The following is a 17,355-nucleotide window of genomic DNA, read 5'->3' as shown; positions in this document are numbered from 1 at the left end:
GCTCCTTTATACTGAGGACGGCGAGCAGCGAGGTGGGCTGAGGACTGTATGCATCGAACACTCAAACTCTCCGGATCCCACTGCACCTAACAAGCCTTCAGGGGCAAAGGGTTAACAGCCATAGACGAGTCTTATTCTGAGTCGCCCCCAAGTTCCAGTACATATCTAAGGGACAGATCTAATGCACGGCAAAATCAGCCTGCTTAGCTAGTCCATCTTTTAACAGTCAGAACCATTGTCAGGAAATGACTTCAACAACACTTGGCTTGGAGGAATGTAATCATTAGGTTTGACAATGTTACACTTGGACACTTTGCTATGCAAAGAAGGATGCTATTCTTGGTCACTTGAAAACACAGATGAAAATTTGAATTTTTGTTTGCTTGACAGCCATGAGTGGCTGCCATTTTCCAGTTATTAATGACTTGGTGTTCAATGATGATACTAAATATTATGGTTTTTTTATGGAACACTATTAAAATTTAGGGACAGCCATCATGCTGTAGTAGTGGCAACTCTTGTGTTCCAAAATTCTACTGTCCTCAACAGCACGCCATTCAACTTGAAAGCAACGCCTATTACATATCAAATGGACAGAACTATAATCTGAAACCACTAACTATCTTATCGCAGGATTTAATCACACAGAAGCTAGAGGGCTATTCCAGGTTCCCTTTTAACAGCCAGTGTTTCCATAATGTCTTCATTCAAACCACCTACCTAGATAAAAATTTGATGCAAAGTAGCATTTATTACAGATTCCTAAATTCTCTGTAATAAGCAACTGCTCCCTAGATGTAAAAATGGACGATTCTCGCTCGAAAATCATTCTCACATCCCTAATCTTAAAGGCGGTTTAAAGGGTCACGTGGTGCCTCAGTACCAACGATGTTCCACAAAGGAAAAATAAAAACAAAGTAAAACAAAAAAAAAAAGGTACGAGCCCCATGATATGAAATAATTTCTTGAGGGGAGAAACGGTGGGAAAGGGAAAGGGAACGGCGTGCGTGCGGAGGGCAGGAGTCTCGGCGGACAGTTCCCCCCATACCCCTGATTTAAAAGCAGCTGTAATAGTCAGTGAGGAGAGTGTTAAGAGACTCTGGCGTGTGCACGCCTAATGCACAAAGGTCATTGATTCCGGAGCCCATTTTTTGAACAATTTGTCTGGATTTTGGCATTTTGCGAGCGCACACAGGACAGCTCTCCAGCAGGCCGACCTTGACAGCGAATTGGATAAATAAACCCTCAATTTAGCCCTTCTCGCTCGGAGCCGGCCGGGCAGCCCGTCCCGCCGGGAGCCTTCACCTATCCATATCGTTCAGCCCGGCGGTTCAGCTTCCAAACGGCGGTGCGGTGCGGTGCGCCGGCTGCTGCTCACCGCCGGTGACAAACAGGGCCTTAAAGATAAGCTAACAGCGCTCGCTCTCGCACCAGTCAAAGTCAATCGCGCCTGCATTGAAAATTTAATGCCAATTCCATCTCTGCGCCCATCGCCGTCACCCCCCCCCCACCCCACCCCACCCCACGCCCCCACCTCCCCCTTCCCCCTTCCCATCACCCCTCCCAGCTTCTCCTATCCCAGGAGGCACCTCAACTAAGAGCATCACTCCATAACAGGTAATGACGTGGCATTTAATGATACTGTCCAAAGTGATCCAGGCCCTGCAGACAGGTAATGTACGCTCGTGTACCAGAGATAAGCATGGCTGAGTGTGCCAGAACAGAGCGGCAATACTGTATCTTTCACCGCCCTGTCACCAGATACAATGTGACATATGCACTGCCATCCTACCTGGCCTTTCCTTTACTTTGGGGAAAAGAGCATTTCCTGATATAACTAAGCCAGCCAAGTGTAAAGGAAAGGAGGCTAGGGGGGAGGCAGGAGGCAGGGGTGGGAGAAAAGGGCTACCACCAGGCAGTGATTAAGAATTCACAGCCCTCTTTTAATAGTTCTGCACACCGCGTTCCCAGGAACCAAAGCAAACCTTATTGAAAGGAGAGCCCTTCATTTGAGTGTTCGTGCAGGAGTGCAGGCAGAGGGGGGGTGGGGGGGGGAGCGTTTTGGGATGATAGATAAGGTTAAACAAGGTGCATTTCTGATTATTTACTCCTGCCGGGATGTCGGCGAAGAGCCGGGCGGACGGGGGGCAGACGGGGAGTAAAGGAGCGGAGGAGAAGGAGGGGGGGAAGAAAAGGGAGAAGTCATTTGCATCTTTCATTCGGTGTATCGGGGACGAGAGAGCAGGATTATCTGACAGCTTTCTGCCGCTGATGGGCCTAAAGTGTGCATTCATTTCCAGTTCTCTGACAAACTTCCCCTCTGCCTGTTTGAGATGCACCGGAGAGAGAGAGAGAGAGAGAAAGGGGGTGGGGGGTGAGAAAGAAAAACAGATTGTGGGAGAGAGAGAGAGAATGAGAGTGTGAGAGAGTGAAAGAGAGAGGAAGGGGGGGAGTGAGAAATAGAAACAGATTGTGGGAGAGAGAATGAGTGTGAGAGCGAAAGAGAGAGAAACAGAGACAGACAAACAGAAAAAGAGAGAGTTAGAGAGAGTGAGACAGAAAGAGAGAGAGAGTGAAAGAGGCAGCAGTAAGGTTTCTGGATCCTTCCATCAGCACGCTGATCCTGGCTTTAACTAGCAGGGCATCTGCAGAGGGTGTTTGTGTGCAGCATGACAAACGGAAATCACTGTTATGATAGCAAATCAAATAAAGCATAAAGTGCTTCCTTTACTGCAGAGCATGAACCCGGGAACCCTCCCCAAGCAAAAACACCTGAAAACACTCCACCGTCATACAGCCATAACCTGCCTCTGTACCACCATGCAGCCTCAACCTCCTTATTTACCACCATGCAGCCATAACCTGCCTCTGTACCACCATGCAGCCACAACCTGCCTCTGTACCACCATGCAGCCACAACCTGCCTATTTACCACCATGCAGCCACAACCTGCTTATTTACCACCATGCAGCCATAACCTGCCTCTGTACCACCATGCAGCCACAACCTGCCTATTTACCACCATACAGCCATAACCGTCCCTGTACCACAATGCAGCACAACTGCCTCTTACCACCATGCACCACAACCTGCCTCCTCGTACACATCAGCCACAACCTGCTATTTACACCATGCAGCCACAACCTGCTTATTTACCACCATGACAGCCAAACCTGCCTCTTACACCATGCAGCCCAACCTCCTATTTACCACCATGCAGCCAAACCTGCCTATTACCACCATGCAGCCACAACCTGCCTCTTACCACCATCAGCTCACAACCTGCTATTTACACCATACAGCACAACCTGCCTATTTACCACCATGCAGCACAACCTGCCTATTACCACCATACAGCCACAACCTGCCTATTTACCACCATACAGCCACAACCGCTATTTACCACCATACAGCCTAACCTGCCTATTTACCACCATACAGCTACAACCTGCCTATTTACCACCATACAGCTACAACCTGCCTATTTACCACCATGCAGCTACAACCTACCTATTTACCACCATACAGCCACAACCCGCCTATGTACCACCATACAGCTACAACCTGCCTATTTACCACCATACAGCTACAACCTGCCTATTTACCACCATACAGCTACAACCTGCCTATTTACCACCATGCAGCTACAACCTACCTATTTACCACCATACAGGCCCTACACCACAGCTATTTACCACCATGACACGCTACAACCTACGCTATTTACCACCATGCAGCCACAACTGCCTTTACCACCACAGCACACCTGCTATTTACCACCATGCAGCCACAACCTGCCTATTTACCACCATGCAGCCACAACCTGCCTCTGTACCACCATACAGCCACAACCTGCCTATTTACCACCATGCAGCCACAACCTGCCTATTTACCACCATACAGCCACAACCTGCCTATTTACCACCATAGCACGCCGTACAACCCCCTATTTACCACCATAAGCCAACCGCCTATTACCACACAGCACACCTGCCTATTTACACCATGCAGCACACCTGCCTATCCATGCAGCCACAACCTGCCTATTTACCACCATGCAGCCACAAACCTGCCTATTTACCACCATACAGCTACAACCTGCCTATGTACCACCATACAGCTACAACCTGCCTATTTACCACCATACAGCCACAACCTGCTTATTTACCACCATACAGCCACAACCCACAAATTTACAAATGAGTGAGCACATACTTAATGTATAAGCATACATTAGAAAGAAATAAAATGCCATTTCACCTGAAAATTTTCAATGGATTCAGTCGATTTAGAAATAGAAATGCTTAAATTGTGTTTTCAGGGAAAATTCTCTAAGAATCTGAAAATGAATCCCTGTGGCAGAGGCAGCCCTGGCAGGCATGAATTAAATGAATGACACTTAAAATTTCGTCTGCGCACCCAAATACTTCCACCGAGCATTCTCATATTTTTTCTCCAGTAAAATGTGGGCCCTTTCAACTTTGAAAGAAGGCGCATTTAAAAAAGAAAAGAAACAAGACTCAAATTATTTTTGTAAGTAATATGAATTCATTCTTGACAAAATGGAGATCATGCTTAAGAGTGGTTTCTATGGCTAAAGAGTGTGCCGTTTATCAGGTTTTTATAAAGTAACCACACCATCAACCCTCGATCTCTCACACACACACACACACACACACACACACGCACACACACACACACATGCAAGCACATGCACGCACGCACGCACGCATGCACACACACACACCATATACAGTATTCCCTACCCCCCACAGTGGATTTGATTTCCCTGCTGTTGAACTGAAAGGGCTGTTTGAACAAACAGGCTGTGTCACAGACAGCCCTAATGACACCTTCAGATATAAAAGCATGAAATTCAAGCAAAATACTTTCTGGCTGTGATAATGAGAGCCTTGGCCTAATACAATGTCAAAGGAAGGAAAATGCATGTGGGCAACTTCATCTTGTTAATGTAATATACCTAAAATTTCTTATAATAATAGTCTATGTGGTGCTAATAACTACGTTTCAGCCCCTTCCGCTATTTTATGTCTCTTCAGTTTAATCAGTCTTTTTCTGGGCCCTGAACGTGTGTGCGTGTGTGGTTATGGATATGTGCATTTGCATGTGCGCGCATTTTGTGTGTTTGCATACATGTATGCGAGGCATCAATGTGTACGCGCGGTGGTGTTTGAAAACGCAGACGAACAGAACGTGCATCAGAAAAGTGTGATTGGAGTGTTGCTGAGAGATTGGAACATGTTCTCCTGGAGCAGGTCTGTCTCTCCTTGTTGTTTATGCTTCCCCGAGGGCTGCCTGAAGGCATGCTTCAAGTCCCTGTTGTCACACAATTCCTAAAATCAGAACAGCATTGAACACTCCTGTTCACTCCTGTGCTAGGGGTACCACACACTGAGATCAGATGGAAGCATGCACACACGTACACACACACACACGCACCCACATGCGCGCACACACACACACACACGCATGCACGCGCGAGCACACACACACACACACACACAGAGCATAACATCCACATGTCAGAAACATGCAATGAAACATCAGTCTTCATCAGATACATACAATCTATCAGTCTCTCTCTCTCTCTCCCACACACATACATGTACACACACAAAATAACTATCAATGTCCATCTGAAACACACACACGTCAGAGGTGCACAACCTTAATGGCTGTGAGAGCAGCACACACACAGCCGAGTGAACACAGCGCAGCACAAGCCAAAGCCAAAGATGGCACACACCGGCCTTCTCCGCAGTCCGGCTCCTCACACACACCACCCCACCGCGGCTCTCCTCCCGCCCAGCGGCACGCGTCTGTTCCCGGTGAACACACTAAAGCTGTCTTTTGATTTGATTTTTATTCCAGAAGAATAAATACACGGGGATTATTTAGTAATGTGCAGCAGGCCCCACAAATCAGCCGGCCTTCTCTGACCATCATTCACGGGCGAATATTTTACAACACAATTATTTCCCCGCTGACACAAATGAGTTGCAGCAGAGAACCTGCAGCAAGCTAATTAAGTTTAGGACGGCTGTGCCGTTATTAAAACAATCAAAGCATTTTACTGCCAATGCTGTGGGACATGGCATCTCGCCGGACACGACAGGACAGGACAGCGCCGCAGACCGCTCCAGCACCGCGCAATATGGACAGAACCAGAACCGGCTCATGAATACACTGTCCATTACACTTTCATTGGGAGCTTTATTCTGGAACTTTATTTTTCTTGATCGATATATGGGTGTGTAAATAGGTAGCCAATTAATTTTCGGTTTCTAACAGAACCCCAGATAATATATTATGCATGCCCACTTATTATTCATAGTAACCGTAATTGTAGTCGGGTTTTACTAATAGTAGTATTTTTACTATTATTATTGCTACTAGAAGTATTACAGCATGTTTATTTGGACCATATCCATTTTCAAGTATGAAGCAAAATACAATTTTTTCTCTTTTTACATGAAACTCAACCTCTGATTTTTGTAAACTGTTCTTGCCTTGAGTTTTGACAAATGTATATTAATTTATAGCATCACACTTGAAAAAAAGGTATTTAATGATTGTAAAACTATTCTTTTACCTGATTGGAGAAATGTTCCATCTAATTTTCCAGACACTTGGGCTATATAAGTATGATCACAGGCCATAGAAAATGACAAAGAGGAAGGTGTTGTAACAATTACAATAGGCGCAGTGAGCAAATTGAATTTAACAAAAAAACCCATCGTACACAAATGAAAACTGGAGGACGCATAGTTTTCTGACAATTAAAACGCGGGCGTGAACAGCAAAATTGTATTCTACAATTAAAACACCTAATTCAATTTCACATTCACAGACCATTAAAAATGCAGGGCTCTGTTCTTTTCGGGGGTGGGGGGATGAGCAGATCAGCCCAGCCCTGGGCAGTGTCGTGGCTCAGTTCCTCTCTATAAGTGCTTCTTTGTTCCTTAGTTATTGGCATTCCTGTTAATTGGCATTAAGACGCCTGGAGCTCCTCGTGCAGGAGCTCCGCGCAGCCAAGTAGCTTTTCCCCTGCAAACGGCAGCGCGGAGTGGCTGACTTGTCAAAAAATAAATAAATGCCTCCTCTGAAGTCCTTGGCGGAACAAAAAATGCAATGATAGCTGATATTCTCTGCTCCTAATTACTTTGTATTTATTCTACCCCCCTCCCCCATTTTCTTTCCTATTGGGTTGAATCTAAAACTTTGGTAATAATACAGACCTGTCTGATTCCTAAGGGAAGGAAGGCCGATGCGGACCGGGCTTGCCGTTGCTGGCGGCGTGGCGAGCGGCTCTGGTCTAAAGGTGATCTCGTACGGTCGTCTCGAACAGTGACCTGCCGCGCTGAAAGACTCGGGTCCCCGTGACCCGAAAAGCTGCACACTCCTGCAAACTCCCACTCATTATGCCAGACGACCTCAGACCGCTGCCTGGCAGGCTCCAGTCTGTGCATGACACAAACAGGGCAAGGCGACCCCCGCCACCCCCCGCCCCCCGCCCCCCGCCCCTCGCCCCTCTGCATGTGCCCCAGCAGGGGGCCAGGTCAATGCCACACAGCGGCGGGGCAGTCAGGTAAACCAGATTAAGACATCTTTCGGTATGCGCCCAGCCGTTCGCAGGCATCATTGCTCCCGGGGGACCCCGCGGCCCTAAACCTTCCCTAACGGGCTAGCTGAATAGGTAAATGGCTTCCACGAGGCCCGGGAAAATCAATGCGTGTAAACGCAGTTCTCACTGCCTCGGGATGATCCTGTCCAAGTCATTTTATTATTGCTCAAGGAGCCGGCATCGACCTGACCGTTAACCACTCAGAGATGGCTAGTAACAATCCGATGAAGAGGAGCCGTCCTGTCCGTTTGAATCTGACTTCCCCACCCCGGGAAGACTCTGAATTAGTCTCACTTCTGCATTATTAGTCGCACACATGTAGGTACTGCACTCACAGACATACACGCATGCTCATTAATTTATGCACAAATAAGAACACTATGGATATGTCCGTGTTCGGGCTGGTGGGTTCAAATCCTGACTGGATCTGCTGGTCTACTTCTGAGCAAGCCATTTCCCTTCAGCTGCTCCCATGTGACTGGACTGGTTTACTGAGCGTGCAGTGTTATATGTACTGTACAGTATGCTGTACTGGATGTTGTCCTACTGGTTTACTGCACATAGTGTTATATGTACCGTACTGTAGGTTGCCCTGAATTAGGGACTGTCCCAAGTACATTCATTTCACTGTGAAACTGTTATTCAGACACCAAGGATGTTGTTTTTGTACACCTTTAAATGCTAAAGCAAATATCATCACTATTCCTGCAATCAGACCTCATGTCCCCCAGGCTCTCTGAATGCTGAATGCTAACCCCTTTTTTCTAAAATTGACTGTTTTTACAGTTCACTCTCTAACCTGCATTCTGTGTGGAGAAATAGGCCAGGATTAAATCAATATTTGTCCTTAACTTTGATTTTAAAAAGAAAAGTAAGGGTTAACAAGCCTCAAATCCCGTTAGTTACATTCAAAGTTACTGAAAGTTACGGACAGACATTTATTGGATCCAGCCCCCAGAGAGCCCCGGTGGGTTAAAACCACAAGCATCACCTCCAGAGTCGTGTGTTCTAACCGCTCCTTCACGGCGTCTGGCAGATTATAAGCATCTCAAACGCAGCGAGATCATCACTTTCTCACGTGTCAAATCAACAGCAAGCAGCCCTTTCTCGTGGTGTTTTGAGGCATGAAAATCCAGCAAATGCGCTTCAAACGCATGCCTACAGCAAACCTCTTTCTTTAAAAAGTGTGTTTATCCGACAATCTAACGCCGAGCCGGCGCTGGATTCATTCCCAATTAGTATTATGTTTAAAACGTACGGCACACTTTAACTCTCTGTCATGACAGCGTCAGCAAAGTACAGTATGTTTGCAACACCGGGAGTCTGCATATACTCTACAATGAAGCAAAAAAAAAAATTGTTATTTGAGCTGTTTATACATGCATACTTCTGTTAGGATAAATCATCATCTAGTCTGGATATGCACCAGGCTAGTGTGGTGCTTAGGCCCTGGGGGAATACATCTATAGTCTACTGCAAGTTTAGCAGTACTGCTGCACTGTTGTGTGACACAGATTTCTCTGATCCATTGCATTCATTTGCATTACCTGGGCATTTTAAAGCTCATACATGATGTAGGGGAATGACTGTTCGGGCTCGGATTCAATATTACCGCTATGTGTTTTGTCCATAACTGTGAATAATGAAATTAGTCAAGTGTTAGGTTTTTTTTTGTTCTTCACTCAACATAATGGGGTACTCTATATGCATAAACTGTCCAGAATAATCTTAATCATTGTTTTCCACCATATTATTAAAAAGTGGTTCATAGAAAAATATCCAAAGTCTTACTATGGAGGCTGAAATGATAGTCCTGGTGCTGGTTTCAGAAATGTATCCAGTGCAACTGTGTATGTATATGATGTACAGTACAATAAATTATATAACAATACCCAGCGAGCAGAGAATAGCTGTGGTCTGTGCTTTGGGCATCTTGAGGACGTGCAGTCATATATTTAGTTTGATCATAGTTTATAACAATACTCATGTTTTATTTCTGCAGTCTTCGGTCTACAACCAATAGCACAAAAGGCATATTACCTACACACTGTCCCCACCTACATTCATGGTCCCCCAGTCATTGTCCGATCGAGATCAATAATGCTGTGGTAATATTGTAAATGTTATTTACGACGGGCTAAAATTTAATGGTTATGAGGAATATGGACATTTTGGTTAGTGTTCATGGCACAAAGTTCTGGAAAACCTCCCGGAGTATGCATTTACACATCGCTAATCAACAGTACAATTGTTTCTAGTATCACAAACCATTATGAATGCAATCTCCTGAGTTTAGTGCCCACAAACTAAACTTAAAAATATTGTAGGCTAAAACAATGAGACTGTTACCTAATTTGCCCATCCATATTTTCAAATGAAGCACATTGGTGCTGAACTGTTGGTTGAAGGCCAAAGTATTATGGAGGATCAGAGTGATTTTTTTCCCTTTTTCCTCAAAAAATGAATAAATTAAAACGGAAAACATTCATTTTTCAAAAGGAAGGTTGACATTTCTGGCAGAAATTAGACGAGAGTCGATCAATAGAGCTGACTTGGCTGATGCTTTTGCGATTCTTAACGTACAAAAGAATGGCGTTCTTCTCTCTGTCATTTGTTTGGTTTAAGTTTTGAAATGCTTATTAAACACTGGGAGGATGTAGAAATAGGCTGTGTGCAATGGGTTCAGCTGTTTTCTGGCAAAAAAATGGATCTCCTCAGAGTTTTAGGAAGTGCACTGAAAATATGTCTCGTGTCCCCCGTTGTGTGTGATGCTGTATTAAAGCCATATTTTGTGTCATCACTGACAGATATATGGTGTGCCTTAAACAATATGAACTATGTGTTAAGAAATAAACTGCTTACACCACCGGAATTCTTACAGGAACACTTCAATCCAGACTCAGCCACTTTTATATAATTATTTTTTTTAGCACATTTTTCCCTGGTGCAAGCAGTCAGGGACACGTCTTGCAATAAAACACTGAGGGAACGAATCCCAACTATCAAATTACATGTTTGGCGGAGAGAAATACCTTGTTTGTTTAATGCACGTTCACGGTACGCAACTGCTAACGTTTTGCAGGGGAAAATACAGTGGTGTGGTTTTCGCATTGCTTTCAAAGCAAAGACGATGATGCTGCTTTTTTTTTTTTTCAAAACAGCAACTTTGTAAAGTAAGTCTTGGATGATGCTGTGTCTGCATTCTTTTTTTTTTTTTTTTTTTTTTTACTGTAAGGTGATGTCAAATTGCAGAGATAATATTTTATGATCGCGGAGGAAAGAAATTTCTTGCCAAATTCGTGTTAGCTAATCCTCATCTTAAACAGGATTGAAAGCACAACAGCACCTTAGCATTGCACTGCCATAGCAGCAGCACTCTCTCTCTCTCGTCCTCTCCCTCTCCATAATATATCTACAGTATATAAGCTGAGAGAGAGAGAGAGAGAGAGAGAGAGGTAACTAGTTCCTGCTCCTTTTAAGCAGTCCACTTGTTTAGAGCTCTCCTGTGGCAGATGACCTGTGAGTGACAGTACACAGACTCTCCTCACTCCCTACTCCTCTCCCGCTGTGGTCCTGGGAAGGGGAAAACAGATGTTGGGAGGGCTGGAGGAGAGCAGGATGGCATTCTATCGTTAATGCTCCCCGCGCATAAATCTGCGTAATGAGAGACAGCCCATGCGCTAACCCCGGCTACGTACTCTTTCATTATTCCACCGGGGGAGGCAGGGAGAAAGATGGCTCCCTGCTCGCAGGAATGCAAGACCAATGATACTCCATTTCCCTGGCAAGACACTGCAAAGGCAAGATGCCGTGCCTTCCTGTCTTCCTGACAGAGAGATCCGGTCTGTGCTAAACTAAACTCTACTATCTATGTATCCTCGAATATTAATGAGTAATCAGGCCCGGAAAGTATTTTCTGTTTGAATTATTGGCAGTTAAGAAGGATTACACATAGATCCATACTGATTACAGTCAGAACCTACCAATGAATATTCATAAGCTTGTGTATTGAACAGAAGGCAAAGTTATCCATTCTACTGGTAAATCGTACTTTCCTTTACCAGCTTAAACTTAACAAAAGTACTTAACATCTTGTATCATATTCTATCAGCCTTAAATTTTCATCAAGAGTAAAAAAAATTTTTTTTTTAAACATTAAATTCATTTTGGTAAAGAAACACCTCAAGAACATCACATTGGTAAATTATTTACCAAAATGTAAATTCCTCTAACCCATTTCTTAAGTCTGTTTTCTTGCAACCATATCCTTCTTGCTAACATATTATCTTTCAGACCAGAGCCAGATCATTGCCGTGATTAATGCTGTGTGTGTGTGCGAGGTGCTAACGCAAAAATTTATTGTGTTCTTTCGCACAAAGAAGAAAGATGGCATCTTGTGATTTGGGCCAGGCCCAAAATTTGCTATGGTGCTGGTGCCCTCACACCCAGAATGCTTTGCTTCAGAGACAGTGGTCTGTTGTGGAAGACAGACATTGGTCTTAACCGATAAAGCTGTCAACGATGAAAGAAGAAGGCCCTCCATAGTGGTGCACAGCAACAATGGTGGCAGTGACATGCACTGTGGGCTTCCCTTTGCCTTTTAAAGCATGCCAAACTTTTGAAGAGGCTCTCTCACTTTATAAATCATCTCGCTGGCTCCTAGGATCCTGGCAGACTCCATTGACAGGAGAGTCAAAATGACGTGAGTGATGGCGGGGGTGGGGGTGGTGTCAGGATAACAATCAAAAGCATGAGAGAATACAGGTGTTTCGGTTTACGAGACAACCGCTCTCCCCTGGATCTTTGACAGCTGTTGATGTTATCAGTAACGCGCGGCTATTATTGGCTGTGGTCTAGGGGGCCGAGAGGCCTTTCCTTTAGCAACGTCTTGCTGGTTGATAACATTTGGCTGAACTTTCAGACGCGAGCCTCCCTCCTGACTTTCCTACAGTCAGGCCCGCCTAAACCGATCAGAGAGAGAGACGCGCGCCAGGGAAGACAAGTAAAATATTATTGACTGGAGTGTTTCACGTCTATTAGGGAGAAAGTGCAGAGGGAGGGAGCGGTGCGGAGAGCTGACAGGCTTCAAGATAATCAGGGGGAAATGAAGGCAGCGGAGTAACCCTTCGCCAGAGGAAAACCCGCCGCCGTGCAAGAGGTCGCTGTGCACAGCGAAAAACAAATACAAACTGGCAAACAAGAGACGGCCATTAACTTTGATCCTAACAGCCTCTGCTCTTAATGTTATAAATAACTTTTTTTTTTCTTTCCTATTCTCTCCGGCCCTGGCAAAACAAAAGTGGCGAACAAAGGCTAATGTTTCGAGTAACGGTCTGTTTTGTAGGAGCGCCATTAAAGTTCTGAGAACACTGGAAACTCGTGACGTCCCCCTAATTACAACGGGAAGTATACGGATTAAGCGCCCCGTTCCTGGTATGGGGTCACAACTTGGGTAAAGATGCAAGGGACTAGAACTACCATTTCCCTCTTTTTTTCTATAACCGACTGAATTCAGCAATATCACATACCAGTGGAAATGCTTCCATGGGGGCTGTTCTTCCAAGGACAGACTTCATTTTGTGCTTAAGAATGACATATTTCTGACAAGAAGCCCACTTTCCAATGGCCGTCTGGTGTGGGTCATCACGCTGGCGTTGACTTGAAGGGGGTCTGTATACCGCACTTGTGGGAATGGGGGGGGGGGATTACGGACCCTCGGCCACCGCCCCCCCCCCCCCATAGTCCCGCTTGCCTTCGAGTCTGCGGTTTATCTGTTCGATGTAGCACCATGGGAAACTGATGCATTTCAAATCCCATACAAAATGAAAGTTACTCTATTATTTACTACAATATGTAAACCACACATAATCCCTGCTCACGGCCTGAAGATGCATATGGCTTGGTATGTTCGGAGATAAATATGAAATGGAGTCACGACAGGAGGCAGCAAATTAATGGCTGCCATGTTGTGATAAAGGGTGATTTTCCTTCTAAAATTTTGCACTGATAAAACTTTAACCTGGCGAGATTACCGACAGGAAAGAAATTGAATGCATGCAATCCCTTTTTTCCATTTTCTTTTTTTAACGTTAATTCACCATTCCAAAATGCTCACCACAGATAATCTGTCATAAAGCATTTTCCTCCGCAGAATGAGTCATATTATTATTTGAAAACTGTAAGGGACTCTCAATCCAACCCTTTTACGTTTAACAAAATATTCATTTCCACTTCCGATGTTCACGAGTGATATTCAGAAATGAAGACTAATAGCAGAAATTATATTTGGTAATAATTTATGTTGCGGACCCTAAGAGCTACAAAGTCCCCATCTGACTCATCCGTAGGAATCCAGTATAATTTCAATACTATGCATATTTAAGCTCCCTGCTTTTCAAACCTTCTTCTGGGAATACATCCAGTCTGGTTCTCTCTTATAGTCTGACACAAATTCAAAATAGGGTGTTTAGGTGTATACAAGCCATGCCGTTTGCTTTGCATTTAACTCCCGCTTGTGGCTCAAATCCAAAAAGTACTTCTTTAACCTGATTTTTTTTTTTTTTTTACATGACTACAATATTTATCCTCTTGCATAAATATTTTAATGAAGTAAATTTTCACCAGGAACAGTCATCTTTTATCATTAGAGGCCTCAGATAGCAGGGTGTAGCAAAGCAAAGGGGAAGGCAGGGCTGGGGCGGCGGGGCTTTAAATCATAAAGCCATGTGCCTTTCTTCTCTGCCAGTCCATTTTATGTGCAGGGTAATAAATTACACCCCCGCTTATTATTCTGCAATTATGAGCAAAACCTTGTTTTTGCTTTACTTAGTTACAAAGACAGGAAGTCTTCCAAATGATCCATGGGAGTCCCATCATGAGCCTACATCCCATGCCTTGGACAGAGTGGAGATTATAGAGCAGAGTGGATATCAGTCCATTTCAAAAGTAAACATGCATAAGAAGCCATTTCACTTTACTGTATTATTTATTTTCTTTGCTGATGTCATTTTCTAGGATAGTTTATACAGGATTCACATTTTACATATTTACTCACTAATATTGGTAGACGCATACATTTTTACCGAATCAATTCAGATGGTTATACCCTCTCTGGGTTCAAATTAGAAAACCCCTGCATACAAGTTCAGTTCCTGAACCATTACTTGATGTACAAAAGGATCAAAAGCACATCATAATGTGGTGAACCTTGGTTCCCAAGTATCAGGTATTTATAAAGAATCTACTGCATTCATTTTGGGTTCAAAAATTAACACCACGAGCAAAAGAGTAGTAATAAAGGTAAAGAAACTGACCTTGTAACTCAAAGGTTGTGGATTTGATTCCCAGCTAGGGTGGTGCCATCAAACCCTTGAGCAAGGTATTAAACCTGAATTGCTGCAAAAAGATTCATTTGTATTAATGGACTGTATGCAAAAAAATATAGTAAACAAATAAATGTAAGTAGTAATCTATGTAATCCCCAGGGATAAGAGTGTCCACTAACTGCTGAAATTGAATGAAATGTTGATCTGGGTGGAGGAACCTGCTCCAGCGGGGCTCTGTTTATCTGGAAATTGTTACATAATCTATTAAAGTCCTTCATCGTGGCCATCCATCCATCTATCCATCCATTTTCTTATAGTGCTTATCCCAGCATGCAGGACTACCCCCTGGACAGGTCGCTAATCCATCACGGGGCACACACACACACACCATTCACTCCCACACTCACACCTATGGGCAATTTACAGTCTCCAATTAGCCTACTGTATGTCTTTGGACTGTGGGAGGAAACTGGAGGACTGGGCGGAAACCCACGAGGACACGGGAAGAACGCGCAAACTCCGCACTGAAAGGTCCTCGGTTGGGATTCAAACTCGGTACCTTCTTGCTGTGACACGACAGAGGTATTCACTGCACCACTATGCCGGCCCACATCATGGCCTTTAAAAAATATTCTATTGTACTTGGACATACAGGAATAGTCGGTATGGGCATGGGACCACACAAGTGTATATGTAAAACTAATATTCAGTAGTGTGCAATCACAAGTGCATTCCAAAGTGTGTCATCAAGATAGCCGGCAAAATAATAGATTATTTCAGATCCCATTACGAGAGATCATTTTGCATCACGCATGGACAAATGAAAACTGACAGTGATTCCAGCTTTGCCTCCGGGTTCAGCAATGACACACAAGACTCCTAAATCGCCTTCTCCGGGCAAAGGTGAAAGTGTTTATTTGCAGTAAATTCAAACGCATATTGTGTTGAAAGCGAAAACGTTTAAGTCAGCATAGCAATAAAAGCTCAGCAAATTCTAAATGTTGCACTTATTGATGTAGCAACCAAAGACCACACATTTTACAGAACCACCAGAAGCCATCATGGAAAGTAACTGATTACTGATGTAGTGATGAATGGTAGCCATGTTGCTTTAGTAGGCTATAAACCTAGGCAGGCAGTTGCTTTGCATGTGAAGGTAAGAACTTTGCACGTTGAGAGGAATCACTCAGTCCACTCTAGTGCTGCAATCTGACATCGTAGCGTGTGACTTTGCTTCAAATGACCTCCGAAATCTCATTAAGCTATTAAACCTTCAAAAATGTTTTCTAACAGAAGTGCACTTTAGGCTGGACATGTTTGTACATTCATATGTTCCTTTGTACAGACATGCCTTTATGGTTAACAAAAAACACTGTTTACAGGAGAGACAGTCTTTAATTGTAAAACATGGGTGCCCTGCCTCAGGTGACATTTTCTACAGTGAAAGGAAATGTCCATAGTTAAAAACCATTTTAAAAGAAATTGTCAAAAAAAACACAATCCATCTATACAATAAACCAAAAGGAAATCAGGGAACCAGCCCAGACTCATATCATCACTACCATAGCCACTTTCATCCCCGCCACCCCACCCTCTCTGCCACGAAACAATATGCTCCCTAACATTTGCCAGGAAAATAGATTATAACTTTAATCGCAAAATAAGCTTTGAAAAAGGAATTGGTAACTCTAATCACACAGGCCTTTGTTGTCCCTGTGGTTTTGTCTTTGAGAAGGAGATTAATTTCAGCCTCTCCGACAAAATAACTGTCTGGTACAGTACAGGGAGGGGAAGGGAGGGGAGGTGGGGTGGGAAGGAGGGGGGCATGGGGTGATTCCATGTTATTGAGTGCCATGTGAAATTCAGAGCAACTGAAATGAGGAGGGCCATGTGGCCTGTCCCTAGAAACAAACTGACGAGCAAGTGGTTCCAATCAGCGCATTATTCTGCTACAGTAACAGAGAAATATGGGCGATGGCAGAAGAGGATGATGGGACAGCTTGTAAAAATCAAATCTGGTGCAATCTGAACTTTTACTCATAAGAAAGGGAACTCAGGTATTCTGAAGTACATGGTTGATTCATACTAAATTTCTGCTATAAATGTATGAATGGAAATCCTTTTTTTTTCATAATGATCTAGGATTTTCAACTGACTAGTGAAAATTTGTGCAAGTCATTGTTAATCTCAAGGATGCAACTGGATACCTTTTCATAGTCCAGTCTCATTCAGGCCTGGTCCTGGTAGGCCATTGTATACATACACGCTGAACAGAATTTTAAATCTCTTGACAATTAACTGCTATAAGTTATTTGCGGAATAAATGTGTAGCTGGATATGTGCTTATGTTGTGAAAAGATAAAAGTGAAGGTATTTCAGGGCTCA

This window comes from Anguilla rostrata, chromosome 16 (genome assembly GCF_018555375.3).
Source record: "Anguilla rostrata isolate EN2019 chromosome 16, ASM1855537v3, whole genome shotgun sequence".
NCBI lineage: Eukaryota > Metazoa > Chordata > Actinopteri > Anguilliformes > Anguillidae > Anguilla > Anguilla rostrata.
The sequence above is the reverse complement of the archived record's forward strand: the minus strand, read 5'-3'. Positions refer to the sequence as shown.